This window comes from Leucoraja erinacea, chromosome 18 (genome assembly GCF_028641065.1).
Source record: "Leucoraja erinacea ecotype New England chromosome 18, Leri_hhj_1, whole genome shotgun sequence".
NCBI lineage: Eukaryota > Metazoa > Chordata > Chondrichthyes > Rajiformes > Rajidae > Leucoraja > Leucoraja erinaceus.
In genome coordinates this window covers 16,738,064-16,753,165 of record NC_073394.1, presented here as the reverse complement: position 1 = coordinate 16,753,165, position 15,102 = coordinate 16,738,064, and the positions used below count along the sequence as shown (strand labels likewise).

Below are 15,102 nucleotides of genomic sequence, written 5' to 3'. Positions count from 1 at the left end.
ACTGCAAGGTGACTTGGATAGGCTGGGTGAGTGGGCAAATGTTTGGCAGATGCAGTATAATGTGGATAAGTGTGAGGTTATGCATTTTGGTGGCAAGAACAGGAAAGCAGACTATTATCTAAATGGTGGCCGACTAGGAAAAGGGGAGATGCAGCGAGAACTGGGTGTCATGGTACACCAGTCATTGAAAGTAGGCATGCAGGTGCAGCAGGCAGTGAAGAAAGCGAATGGTATGTTAGCTTTCATTGCAAAAGGATTTGAGTATAGGAGCAGGGAGGTTCTACTGCAGTTGTACAGGGTCTTGGTGAGACCACACCTGGAGTATTGCGTACAGTTTTGGTCTCCAAATCTGAGGAAGGACATTCTTGCCATAGAGGGAGTGCAGAGAAGGTTCACCAGACTGATTCCTGGGATGTCAGGACTGTCTTATGAAGAAAGACTGGATAGACTTGGTTTATACTCTCTAGAATTTAGGAGACTGAGAGGGGATCTTATAGAAACTTACAAAATTCTTAAGGGGTTGGACAGGCTAGATGCAGGAAGATTGCTCCCGATGTTGGGGAAGTCCAGGACAAGGGGTCACAGCTTAAGGATAAGGGGGAATCCTTTAAAACTGAGATGAGAATAACTTTTTTCACACAGAGAGTGGTGAATCTCTGGAACTCTCTGCCACAGAGGGTAGTCGAGGCCAGTTCATTGGCTATATTTAAGAGGGAGTTAGATGTGGCCCTTGTGGCTAAGGGGATCAGAGGGTATGGAGAGAAGGCAGGTACGGGATACTGAGTTGGATGATCAGCCATGATCATATTGAATGGCGGTGCAGGCTCGAAGGGCCGAATGGCCTACTCCTGCACATAATTTCTATGTTTCTATGTTTCTATGTCTAAAGGTTTTGAACATTTCAAAATCCAGCAGTGACGAGAAGAAAGTTATGACTCTTTAGGCGACTTGAGGAGACAACTCGTGACCATACAGGTGTCACCCCGTGACCATGTGGCGACAGCCTAGTCGCCTGTAGTCGCCGAAAAAATTGCCTAAGTGGGACAGGCCCTTAAATGTGATATTTTATTTATAATTATTTTCTTCTGTTAAACATTATAACACGTACTTGACACATTCTCTGTCAAAAGGTCTATTGAATCAGTCACTAGCTACAGTTACAGTTAATAATCAGACAAGACAATTAACTGACAAATTAATTATTATCTCACAATCAGCAGGAAACTGTGGCAAAATGAACACAATAAGTATTTTTCATTCATATCTTCGAAATTTAATTTATCTTGTTGTATATTTTATTTGCAGTGACTTTCTTATGGGCTGAGACTCTTTCCTTAACATTCTTTGGTGGCATCAAAGGCGCATGGTTCTCAAGGGCAGGGTGCACTATCTATCTCTCAGTGCACTTTGGAGTGACCATTAATTAGCTTTAGGCTGCGTTGCTCAATCAAATAAATTAAAGGACGTGGTCAGTTTCTCCCCCCCCCCCCCCCCCCCCCCCTCCTGAAACTCTTGAGTTTATTGACAAAGCCTTTGCACATTGTCATATTCAACACGGAAAGATTTAAGATTGCAAAATAAAATTTCATTAAATCATATCTTATTCTACAAAAAATGAACTACATTATTGTTCCCAAAAGGCGTTTTTTTTTTGCGTGTGCAGACTGTTCTCCCAGCAAGCTTGCTTGGCTCATGGTTAATTAAACAGGGCTTATACATACTCGGCATGCACATACATGCTGACTGGTAGTTTGATTTGCTTGGTTGCTAATGCCAAGCTGTAATTGAATCACTGCAGTAACAATGCATACATCATAAAATATCAGCTGCAATTACTAATGACAGCAGATAAAGTAAACACACACTGGCTTTCCTCTTTATTCAATTCATAATCTGAATTGTAGCTCCAATCTACCATAAACAACCTTTATGAACCTTTCTTACAAGTTCAATTCATTCTCAAATAAAGGCCAATTGTTTCAAAAACAAATTTACCTCTGCCCTACCATTGCTTCCCTTCAAAAAAAAAAATTGTGTTTAAATTAAATTGATTTTCAGAGTATTTCCTGTGCTGGCTTCCTGCCAGGATGCCACCCAGGTGTTTACTTGTGCAAGTCTAGATGGTACCTATTGCCCAACACTACCATGCTCTGTATTCACATTTCCCTGCAAGGATTAAAGAATGCATCCAAAAGGTCAAATCAGGTTCAAACTACTGCAAACGTTAGGTGTATTTATCTTTTTAGTCATGAACAACAAGAGGCAATATATCACAAAATTAGACATGTATATATAGGGTGATTTCACCAAATGTCAAATGAGCGTAGATCCCCCCTCATGTGACCGAAAAATTTAACTGGAGGACATATGTCACTTTGGTACATGTTAGTGAATGGGGAAACTCGCACTTTCACACCCGTTAAAAACATGGAAAACGGCCGATTTTTGAGCTGAAATTTTCTGTGCTAGTCAGGGTGGCCGTGAAGCACAGCGACCTAAATTTTCAGGCAAAAAAAAGATAGAAAGTAAGGTAATTACAAGAGGGAACTGAAGGTAGAAAAACAGCGGCAGTGAACAGCAGACATTTGCCGTGGAGATTTACAGGTCCAAAATATCGGGAATTATCGCGTTTGCTCGCGGAATTTCATCAAAAGTAAGGTATTATTAATTTACAAGTGAAAAATCTGAACTTGGTCACAGCTGCAATCAGTCAATTTTCTTATTGACCTGCATCTTAGATTTCCTGCTCATATTTCCAGCTGATGATTGTAAGTCTTATTCAAATAATCACCTCATACCTCACCTCAACTGTCCTGTTACAGATGGAGTGACATGCATATGTGGAAGTGCTCCTTGGATCAAACTTTCCAAGGAAAGCTGACGAAAACAGGATACTTAGGTTGACTGAGCCAAGCAGTACCACGACCAACAAAGAAAGAAGTCAGAGCTCTGCATTGCAAGGTGATGGGCAATTAAACAGCTGCAAGAGGAGGTAGCTCCAAGAACATCCCACCTGCTACTCGATACAGTCATCCCCTCTACCGAGTGCACAGTGACTACAGTATGTGGCATCGACAAAATTCACTGCAAATATTCATCTTAGCCACACTGACAGCATCTCCTAAATCTACCAACTGTATCACCAAGAGGAGCAAGGGCAGTAGGAAAAATGGGAATACCACTATGTGCAGGTTCCCCTCTAAGTCACGCCTCTTCCTTTATCACCGAGTGTAAATCCTGAGGTTCCTTACCCAACAGCATTATAGTAGTATCTTCAGCAGAAGGACTGCACCAACTCCAGGTGTCTCACTACCACCTTATCAAGCAACATTAGCAATGGACAATATGCCAGCTTTGCTAATGATAACACACAACACTGAAAAATAAATCTAAAAATCTGAAAAGTCAAAAATTGTCAACCCACTTTTCAAATTTAATAATAGTTAAATCCAAGTTATCTAAACATGAGACTATGGAGTAGTTGAGTACCGAAGCAAGAAAGGAAAGAGAGATCAGCAGGGGCAGTCAAAAGATGTGAATAATCCTTGTGTGGAGAAGGTCAGAAAATCGTTCACAGGTCACCAAATTTGCAAATGGTCTGCTTCCACCTTTACTGTCAGTGGTGGTATTTAAGGTTAATGACGTAGATGGTTGCAAAATGCATTATAGCATATTTCAAAACCTTAAGTATTCAACAATGGATAAGCAGCACCTGAAAAGTACTATATCTCTGACAGAGGTATATCTTTGCATGACTACTATTTCTCTCTTGCACTCATCACAATCAGAATATACTCAATCAGCCGTAATCTTATTGAATAACAGAACAGGTTCTAAAGGCTCAATGGGCTACCTTTCTTTTCATTTCACATGGTTATCCACAGTCAATAATAAGTGTGTGTGCTTCTGTCCTGTGAGATGCAAATGACTAGTATGAAGCTATTTAAATCAGAATGTACAACAGTTCTGAAAGAAAACATGCAAAGTTGTTTTCAAACCTCCCAAGAGATTTTCTGTTGAAGCAAACTGAGTATTTTCCCATTGTGTAGGAGTAGGATAAAAGAGATTTACAAGCTGTTGTAAATTTACAACATTACCAGGGAACGGTGACTTTCAGATTCAGAAATGATGAGAAAACTGTTGAAAATCTGATAATGCTGGACTCTTGTAAAGAAAGCAGTATCAATCAATACCTGAAGTAAGAACAATTGACTGCAAGAGCTCAGAGCTACATTCACAGACTCAGATTCTGATAAATTGCATAGCAAGTTGCATCATCCTTCCTTATGAATGCTAATTGGCCTATTGTACGTTTGCAGCACTCCATGGCTTTACTTCAGATTTTGAATGATATCAACTTATGATAGCCTCCATCTGCAATGAGTCTTGCCCCCATGGCAGCAGGGCAATATTAGTTATAGGGCTCCTGCTGTTCTCAGCCAGTCAGACCACCTTCCCTGCTGGTATTTGTTGACATGTGATAGCAGCGATCTTGCCAGAAGGATTGGAATTGTGCCACATTATAATTCCTGTTCCCAGTGATGATCATGTGGCTTGGAGAGAATGGAAATTATGTGCAATTATCTGACTATGAAATTACATTTCACAGGCTTGCTGGCCATGTTTGAGACTTGTTTGATCATTGCACGGTGAATAATGATGCACCATTGACTACAGAGGATTAAATTGATTTCAAACCATAGCAGCACATTTATTTAAAAACCTCTTTTTGATACCTCTTCTTGCCACTTAAGAACCGCCAATTTCTTCCCCTCCGAGGTCAAGAATATCTCCAATTTCATTTCCCCCAGGACACTCCCACCTCCTGTTTAGTATGAAAGTTGACTGCAAATGGCATCATTATCATATGTTGGTGTCTGCTTTTCTGTTCAACCTGAATGATTAATGATTTGTGCCTCACTCCAAAATTCCCAAGTTTTGCAATTTCAATGGAAACCTCGGTAAACAGAGGCTGTGGTGCAGTGAATTTCCTTTCTAAAAAAACTGTAAATATATTGTCCTAAAACTGTCTTTCCATTCAACCAAATTTAGAGAAAACCGGAAACAAAACTAATTTATGGCGACTGAATGCTGTGATCCTATAAACAGAAAGGTCCACTAAAGCTCTACATTATGACTGTGAGGCATTTACGGAACACAGCTCAAATGATTTTGGCCGTTTGCATACAACTGAAAGGTAACTGTATTAGCAAACTAAAAGGAAAATGTAGGCTAAATCCAGGCAATTGTTCTTGTCTTAGCAACTTGCTCAGAATGCCAACAGACCAGCCCCCTGGGAAAATCTCTCAACCAACTCGAGAACAAAAGCTCAATTCATTCATATTTAGTACAGTGTGTAAGCAGTGCTTCACCAATCACATTCCTCCTGTTTAACATGTTTTCCCTCTCCTTCAGGTCAAATGCAAGGCTTGTTAATGTGCCTTTTAGTCTTAATACTGTGACTCAATAAATGTGGCACACCATGCAGCTTTGTGCTGTCCTGCACTAATTTTGCTCAAAATTTAAACACCAACAATGTGCTTTCAACATGTTGTAAGTAACATAATACAATTACATTTTTACAAGTAATTTAAGTGTACTTTAGTCCATCTTAAATCATATCTTTAGGTAAATGTATCATCATGGTTTTATGATGAAACACTTTTTTTCCAAAACCAGGTTGTGGGTGAATCTCACTGAGGACCAGCCCTGCATTAAATGTGACAGAGACTTTTTCCTTCTGGGTAGAGCCTGCTTGCTGATGTGACAGCTGGTGAGCGGTTGAGCAGTTCAATGCATCTTATTAACTACGTAAAGGACTGCTCCTGTTGACTAAACACAGGCTGCAGTCGCTGCAGAGCTGGATTAAGTATTGTCGGGGCTCTGATGATGTGTGGGACCCTCCACCGCCGCCATTCGGTGGAGGGTCCCACACGTTTGATCCATTCTAAACATCCATCTCATTGAAGAAAGTCCCATGGAAAAGTTGCACACTTCATTAACAACAAAGCTAATCATACATCAATTTGGCTTCATGCCACTTCTTTTACGGATGCTGCAGATGCTGAATTGGTTAAAAATGGTGCCCAAGGTGACTGCATACATTTGTCTGAGTAGCACCGGATGCCATATTCATTAATGTGCAGCTCCCATCACTGGACGTACATGGAGGAATCAGACTAATTGGCATGTAATGCTGATTTAATCCCAGAGCTGCCATTTGAAGCTCAATGCCTGTTAACACACCTGAACACACATTAAAGAACAAGGGCTCCATCCCCCACCATTTAAAGGGATTACACATTACTAAATTAACTGCAATTTATTTCCATTGGCCTTTGCTGCTTTGATCAGGTGCTTGGTGATTTCTTGATTTCTTTAAAATGATAATCTGTTGTACTTGTGTTCAGTCTCAAATTGCACAGAAACAGTGGTCACAACAAACTGTGTTCGATTAACTCAGCAAACATGACAGCATTCGTGGAGGAAAATGAACTGACTATGTTTTGGGTCAGGACCCTTTGGAAGATCTTCTGCTTGGACTGAGATGGTAGCCAAGAGACTTCATCATTGTATGGTCCACAAATGTGTTGATGGAAGTTGCTCATCACTTCCAATCAAGAATGAGTGGGCTCCAAATTTAATGCAAAGCCCTGCACCAATGGTGTTGCCTCTTCCATGATCCCTCACTTTGTTCGCCAGCTTCATGACCTGGCCGTGCACCTAGCATTTCATTGTGCATCCATCAGGCTTTTTCTGTAGAGTTATTTTATTTGTGACTTTGTACAGAATAAATAACCTGTGCAAAATCTTTGCCTAAATCCAGATATGCAGTTTTTAACCTGCATTACCATCTGGTTATTTCAACCAAAGTCAGGATTGATAGTGGTTCTTGGAATCTGTAAATGCATCCAGTTTGAGGAACTTAGTGGGGGGAAATGGTACATGTTTGAGAAGTGCAGCTTCCATTTCCTGCAGCTATGACCTAAACAGACTGGATAAAAAGGAGAAAGTTGGATGCAAGGAAGAGACATGGATGTCTGTCAGTTTCCATTTCATCAGCTTCACCACTGACCACAGGACCACCAGTGATGCTGAGCAATGCTCTTCTAAGGGGCCATTAAGATAACAGATTATGGACCACTTTACCAATGAATACTTGAGGGAAACATGTCCATTACTGAGATTTAATTTGTTTCTGTGATGTGCCTACCGTGGTTAAATAACTGACACAGGGTGCACACTGTGAGCCATTTGCTTGGGACATAGGATTGCCGAATATGAGTGAGAAGAACTGCAGTATCAGGTTTGAGTTCTGATGAACGGAGTGAGTGATTAGATGAGTGAAGGTGATTTAGTGCAATGAGCTTCGAGAGAGACCAGTAGTAAAGTTGGTGCAATGAAACATCTAATGATGTATTTACTGACCACTTGTGGGGTTACTGAACTTGTTGTGACAGTGTTGTCCTTACCCTACATATAACTCCTGACACAGAAACATAATGACTTTTAACTGTGCTCAGCAAAAGTCACTCAATGGAAGAGCAATTACCAATGAGTAATAAATCCCAGGCTTGCCAATAACTCCCACATCGTGCAAATGAATAAAACAAAAGATATTACCCAGGTGGTGATTTTGAACTCCCAGGTAGATTTCTGGGCTACATGGCTCAAAGCCACATCATCTTTTATTCCACTTTATTATTCCATTTCACAATCTCAGGAGTGCCTAGCACTTTTTTATTACACACAATTTGGAAAACTTTTAAACTGTGGGACACGGCTATTGATTTCTGTGGCATGTATTTCAAACGAACATAAAAGTAAAGCATCTGTCAAACAAGGCGGCCAAGTAAGTGTTGGAGAGGTCGAGGCAAATAAGTTTGGCATTATTGAAATTATTAAAGAAATAACAACTTTCTCAGCAGAAATTGTGAATTTTAATTTGATAAGATGGTAAAGCAGCAGAGACAAGGATAGAAATAGGGCCTGTTTACATAAAACTGATTCTACAGCCTTTTTAGTTGAACCTTTCTTCAAAATTCGAGAGAGGTCAAAAGAAGGGTCTGCAAAGAGATATATAGATACTTTGAGTTCCCTGATAAAATCTTCGTAAGTCACTGATTTTTGACAGAACATGCCGATGACCTCTCTGCTCATGCTCACTGACAGGGAATTTTTTCAAAACCTGCAACTTCAAAGTTTTGGGACAAAATAGATGTAACAGCATCTAAAACACAACCAGACCTGTTCATGTGTGTAAAACATTGAACATATTAAATATTCTGAGCTGTTGACAGACTTTACCATTGATCTACTCAATGAAGTTCCCTTCCAATTGTTTCTGGGATGTGAGCATTGCAGGCAAGGGCAAAATGTATTGTTCATGCGAAATAACCTTCAAGATGATGGGGCAAGCTGGTGTTTGAATTGCCAACGTCATTCTGGTGAAGATATTCCAATGATCTTATCGGCAGGGAGGTCCAGAATTTCAATCCAGCCACGATGAAGGACTGGCGATATATTTCCAGTCAAGGTGGTGTACGACATGGTTGAGGAGCCTACAGACAATAGTATTTCTGTGCAGCTGCCACCTTTGTCTTTAATGGTAAGGAGTTACTGGTTTGGGAGATGCTGCCAGAATAGCCTGGATAAAGAACTGCAGTGAATTTTGTAAATAGTGTCTATTGTAGTCACTCTACATTGCTTGAGAAGGGAACAAATGTTTAGGGTGATTGATGAAGAACCAGTCGAGTGAGCTGCTTTGTCCTGGATATGAGTTGCTGGCTGAGAGCTCATCCAAGCAATGGACAGTATCTCATCATGCTCCTGACTTGTGCTTTGCAGATGCTTGCCAGGAAGTGTCAGGAGTAAAGGGCGTTTAATTGTCATATGTACTGGCAATGGAACAATTAAATTCTTACTAGCTGGTTTTACAGACCCATTAATGCAAATAAATATACACTAATCAAAAGTACATTAAATAAATAACCAGTAATACTAGGTAACCAGACGTTAAGAATGCAAAATCTAAGTATGTACTGCAATCAAAGCAAAATCACTAGTAGTTCATAGTTGCTGAGGTAATGTTATGGTCAGGACTGACTCCAACGACTGGAGTGCTATTCTTTTACATACAGGTTTTACAGAGAACCAGTCAAGTGCAGGTTTCTTGTCAAGGGAAGTTATTCTCACCTAACTTCTGGAATTCAGCTCTTTGGTCCAAGTTTGGTCTCGGGCTATAATGTTGTCTGGAGTGGTTTTTGCCCAAACTCAAACTAGTTATCAGTGCACAGGTAATTGGTAAACGAATGCCGCTTAATAACACAATGACAACTTCCACCACTTTGGTGTTACTTGATAGCATACTGACTGAATTGGATTTATAGTGGAGCATCTTTCATCCATTTGATTCATCGTTAAATGCTGTGCTCTAGTTCAAACTTGGGCTAAAAATTCATGGATGGTTTAAGGTTCCCCAGGATTTGATTAGGCTCATAAATATCATTTGCATTAAAACACAAATATATAGTTGTGGGGTAGCAAAAAGAAATGTAAATGGAGAGGAATCATACATATTTAAAACAAAACTATGGTGTTAACATAGATATACAAATATACCAAATAAGATTAAACTTAAACAATTTGCATATAGGACATATTAACAATGGAACTGGTATGCTTTGTACTATTTATAAATCATCTTTTAAAATGTTTTACCAACTTTACCCTTCACTGTGAATCTTACTTTGTAGTAATTTACACCAACGTAGGTTAACATAATATACAATACAAAGTGAATTTGTACTCACTGAAATATCATGGTCATGGAATCTGTTCTTAGATTTTGTGTACATCATAAGATGACTAAAACCAGGTTCATGCTTTAAACCCTGTGCTGCCATGGAATTCAGGTCATAGGTTGATCTGAATACAGCTTCCCCTTGGTTTCTGGTGTGACACACACCAGGCAGCACAGGTATTGCATTAACCAATCGAAGCAAGCTCTGACGTCTGATTTATAACTGAAAACCACAGGAAGGCTACATCAATGATTGCTCTTGCTTCAAAGCCTCAAATCCATTAAAAAGGTGCAAGGTGGGGGAGGGTGACCAGGATGTAAGGGGATGTGGGGTATGTAAGTACACAAGAATGACTCACCCATTTCTATTTCCCAGTGGTTGAAGCTTCATTTTGAAGTCCACAAGCAACAAAAATATAGTTATTACTCTGCACTGGTTGCAGGCTATAAAGAATATCCTCATCTCTTCAGGCATTTTCCAACCACTGACACACCTGAAATTATTATTTTTCAACTTACTGTAAGTAGTGGATAATTTCAGCTGGATGCAAGCTGTTCAGGAAAGCTAAAACTACAGCACAAATTACATTTATTGCACATTAGTTAAGTTCTGTGATCATTCGGTAGAGTTGGACATTAATTATTCTGCATGTACTATTGGTCCATGATTCTCCCTGAGGTAATGGTGGGTCGTCTATTTCTTGTACTGCTGTGGTCACTAAGGTGAAGGGTGGTCCCATAGAGCTTGTCGGTGGAAGTTCCAGGTCCAATTCGGAGACGATTAAGAAATTATACTATTTAACAAAAAGGAATTTCAGTCATGGCCATTTTCAGATGTTCTACAAGGGAAAGATTGGTGGTTTGAGAGATAATGTTGATGAAATATTTGTAAGCTGTTGCACCGACTCAGCTACACAATGCAGCTAATTTGAACCATTAGTGGAGAAATAAATGGGGTGGATCATGGGGACTGGATCTGTAGCCTGGAATCATGCCCACAGGTTTCCAGTCCTCTCATTTATCTGGGGTGGATGTGAGGTGCATCTCACTGGCAGTCTGTGCCCTGTAATCCACTACCACGCTCTGTAACAAAGATCTTATAGCGAAGCTATAAGATCTTTGCTCTGTAAGGCTGCTGGGCCACAGGTTTCACAGTTGATTAGTCTCCAATGATCAATGCTGGCTTCATGCTAATTCTGATTCCTGCTGGTGGTGGTCCTAGGTTCCTGTTGATTTCAGCTTTATAACAACTTCTTGATGCTACATTAAGTCAAAGCCACTGATTGTGAGGTTAGTCATTGCACTGCACGTCTGGAATTCAGTTGTTTTGATGTTGTTAAGTGAGGTTTTAAATTGCTTGTGGAATATAATTTAACTGCCAAATTGTCAAAGTGCCTCAAGCATATCCAATTTTAAAACACTAAATCCATTTTGAATCCATCCTTTATCAGCAGAGTGATAGCATGAAGACGTGGTGCATTGTATGAAAATAGAATTGATACTGTAAGATTACTGACCAATACATCCACGACTGGCTTATTGGAAAGGACAAGGTCAAGTACATTTTTCCTTCGTTTTTGTTCTCTTATATCCTGCCACATACCTAGTATGGTAGCCACGTTTCTTATCCCAAAGACATTCTGTCATCTTGTTTGTCAAAGCATCCAGGTTAAGCCTTTCTTCCATCAGTGTTTCACGTAAAGGAGTACTGATTATTCACATGGTGAATGGTTGCTGTGCATGTCCAAAGCTGGAACGATTGAACTTCCTGCAACCACAACCATCGTCCTTTGTGTGATGTATGGCTCCAACCACAGGAGCATTTCCCCTTGGATGCACATTGAATTTTAGCTTGAACTAAATGCCTTGGTGGCACACTGCATCAATTGCAAAAGTCTATAGGCTTAATTTAAGAGCAATCACGCTTGTCTAATCTCTGGAATTTAGCTATTCTGTCCATGTTTGAACTAAAGCTGTGATGAGGCCTGGAGTGGTCCTGACAAAACTCAAACTGGGCATTGATGAGGTCATTGGTGAATATGTACTGTTTGAAAGCAGTGTCGCCGACAGTAATTACTTTGCTGATGATTTAGAGTAGACTGACTTGGTGGTAATGTGCTGGATTGGATGCATTCGGCTTTGAGTGATTAAGATAAATCTGCACAATTTTCCACTTTGTCAAGTAGATACTAATGTTGTAACTCTGCTGGAACAACTAGCTTAGGAGTACCCATCTTCAGTGCTCGTGTTGGGATATTGTCTGGTGCATCGCCTTTGCTGCATCCAGCACTCTCAGCCATTTCCCAATATCACATGGAGTGGATGGCTGAAGACCGGCTTCTATGTTATATGCAACTATAGAGCAGAACAGTGGTGCAGCTGATAGAACTGGTGCATTGCGGTGCCAGAGATGCGGTTTAATCCTGACCTTGGCTGCTGTCTACGTAGAGTTGGCACATTCTCCCTGTGACTGTGTGAGTTTCCTCTAGGTGTTCTGGTTTCCTCCCACATCCAAAAGACATGTGGGTTTGTAGGTTAATTGAGTGGATAAGAAAGTGGTATAAGATTGAGCTAATGTAAATGGGTGATTAATGGTTAGCGTGGACATGGCGGGCCAAAGACAGAATAAAATGCAAGAAATTCTATTCATTGTATTATTTTCTACTCACATTAGCACCTTTGACATGTGCATAGATCAAATATCCCTCTACACCTGAATTCCACTAAAATTTTGATCATCAAAGATAATCTTCATGAATTTTTTCATGCATTTGACTTGGCTACTCAAGAATTGGCAATTTCTTTAGCTTTAAAAAACTCTGTTGTTGCTTTAGCAGTATGTTTTGGATCATTGTCTTGCTGTAGAATGATTGAATCACAGGCCAATGTGTTTTGAGGCATTTGTTTAAACTTGAGCAGAATTCATTATACTACTACCATCAGCAGTTGTGTCATCAATGAAGATAAGTGAGCCAGTACCTTCAGCAGCCATACATGCCCAGGCCCTAACACTCCCACAGATGAGGTGGTATGCTTTGGATCTTGGGCAGTTCCTTCTCTCTGCCATACTTTGCTCTTGCCATCACTCTAATATAAGTTAATCTTTGTCTCATCTGTCCACAAGTCCTTTTTCCAGAACTGCGATGCACTTTTAAGTACTTCTTGGCAAACTGTAACCTGGCCATCCTATTTTTGCGGCTAACCAGTGGGTTGCATCTTGCAGTGTAGCCTCTGTATTTCTGTTCATGAGGTCTTCTGCGGACAGTGGTCATTGTCAAATCCACACCTGACTCCTGAAGAGTGTTTCTGATCTGTCGGACAGGAGTTTGAGGATTTTACTTTATTATAGAGAGAATTTGTCTATTATCAGCTGTGAATGTGTTCCTTGGCCTGCCAGTCCCTTTGCGATTAGTAAGCTCACCAGTGCTCCCTTTCTTCTTAATGATGTTCCAAACAGTTGATTTGGTAAGCCTAAGGTTTGGCTGATGTCGCTAACAGTTTTATTCTTGTTTCCCAGTTTTAAAATGGCTTCTTTGACTTTTGTTGGCACAACTTTGGTCCTCATTTTGATAAACAGCAATAAAAGTTTCCAAAGACTGGAAGAAAGACCAGGTACTGAGAGCTCTCTTATACCTGTATTAAGGAGTCAATTAAACACACCTGAGCAATTACAAACACCTGCGAAGCCATGTGTCCCAAATATTATGGTACCCTGAAATGGGGGGACTATGTATAAACACAGCTGTAATTTCTAATGGTGAAACTAAAATGTCTGAGTGGAGGTGTTCAGCAACCAAGCGCAGGCTCGGCGATTGTTTCTCTGAACACCTCCGCTCAGTCAATCTAAACCTACCTGATCTCCCGGTGGCTCAGCACTTCAAGTCCCCCTCCCATTCCCAATCTGAACTTTCTGTCCTGAGCCTCCTCCATTGTCAGAGTGAGGCCCAGCACAATTTGGAGGAACAGCACCTCATGTTTCACTTGGGTAGTTCACACCCCAGCAGTATTAACAATGACTTCTCTAACTTCAGCTAGCCCATGCTTTCCCTCTCTATCCCGCCTCCCCTTCCCAGTTCTCGCACTAGTCTTACGGTCTCTGACTACATTTTATCTTTGTCCCGTCCCCTCCCCTGACATCAGTCTGAAGAAGGGTCTCGACCCGAAACGCCACCCATTCCTTCTCTCCAGAGATGCTGCCTGATCCGCTGAGTTACTCCAGCATTGTGCCTACCATTTTTATTTCTTTCAAGATTAAAGAAAAAGGGACATAATTTTGAAAATGATTTCTCATAACTCATGCAAACATATGAATACATTTGAAATGTTTCATATTTTGCGACACATAAGGAGCAGTAGAAACTTTGTAGTAACATGTCATTGTCTCTGAGGCTTGGGTGTCAGCATGATGCAAATGCTTAAGATTATTAAAAAAAAATTATAACCACTTCTAAGTTTCATATTTCTCTTGTTTGACAGAAATGGATCAGAACATTTTACTTGTCTTGTCAGAATAAAACCCTAGTTTAAAAAAAATCACTTCAGTATCTGAGCTTTTCTATTTGACAGAAATAGTTCACATTGTTTAAATAGGAAACAGAAATCATGACTGCACTCGGTGGCGGCAGAGAATCAAGAGCCTCATCCTCCCCACCATCATAAGCACCTAGACAAAGCGCTGCCTCAAGGTGGTGGCATCTATTATCAAAAATGCCCATCATCCAGGTTACATACTCTTCTTGCTGTTACTATCAGAAAAGAGGTACAAAAGCCCAAAGGTCACACACCTCCGGATTCAGGAACGGCTCCTTTCTAAGAATCTTAATTCTATGCCGGCAAAAGAAAACCACAGGCCATCTCTTGCAGATTCATGGTTTATTTTCTAATTATTTATTGCACTAATGCCTTGTGTAATTTATGCGTAATTTATGTTTTTGTGTCTTATGTGAGGTTATGTGCCGATGCTACAAGCAAGATTTTCATTGTCACTGTACCTCACCATGCTTCTGCATCTATATACCATCTTGTATGTGTGTGCACGTGTATGCGTGTGTGTGTGTGTGTGTCTTTCCACCATCGTCAAAACGCCACGCGCTAGCGTAGAAATGTTCAGATTATTAATCACATTAACTCCGTCGACAAAATAAACTGCTTCACTTCACATTTCATGCTACATTTCACAAGTTATAGCACTTTATAAATAGCCAAAACCAAGTTTTTAAATGGCAAACGTCCTTCAACCCACTTCGAGTAACGTCACAAAGGGGGGGGGGGGGGGGGGGGGGGGGGACGGCCGCCAAGGA

General features: G+C 40.5%; 1 protein-coding gene across 1 annotated transcript in view; it reads right to left on the bottom strand.

Annotated features, from left to right (window-relative positions):
- Positions 1-15,102, bottom strand: part of abtb2b (ankyrin repeat and BTB (POZ) domain containing 2b) — a 190,703-nt gene that overhangs the window by 96,210 nt on the left and 79,391 nt on the right. The window lies entirely within an intron of this gene.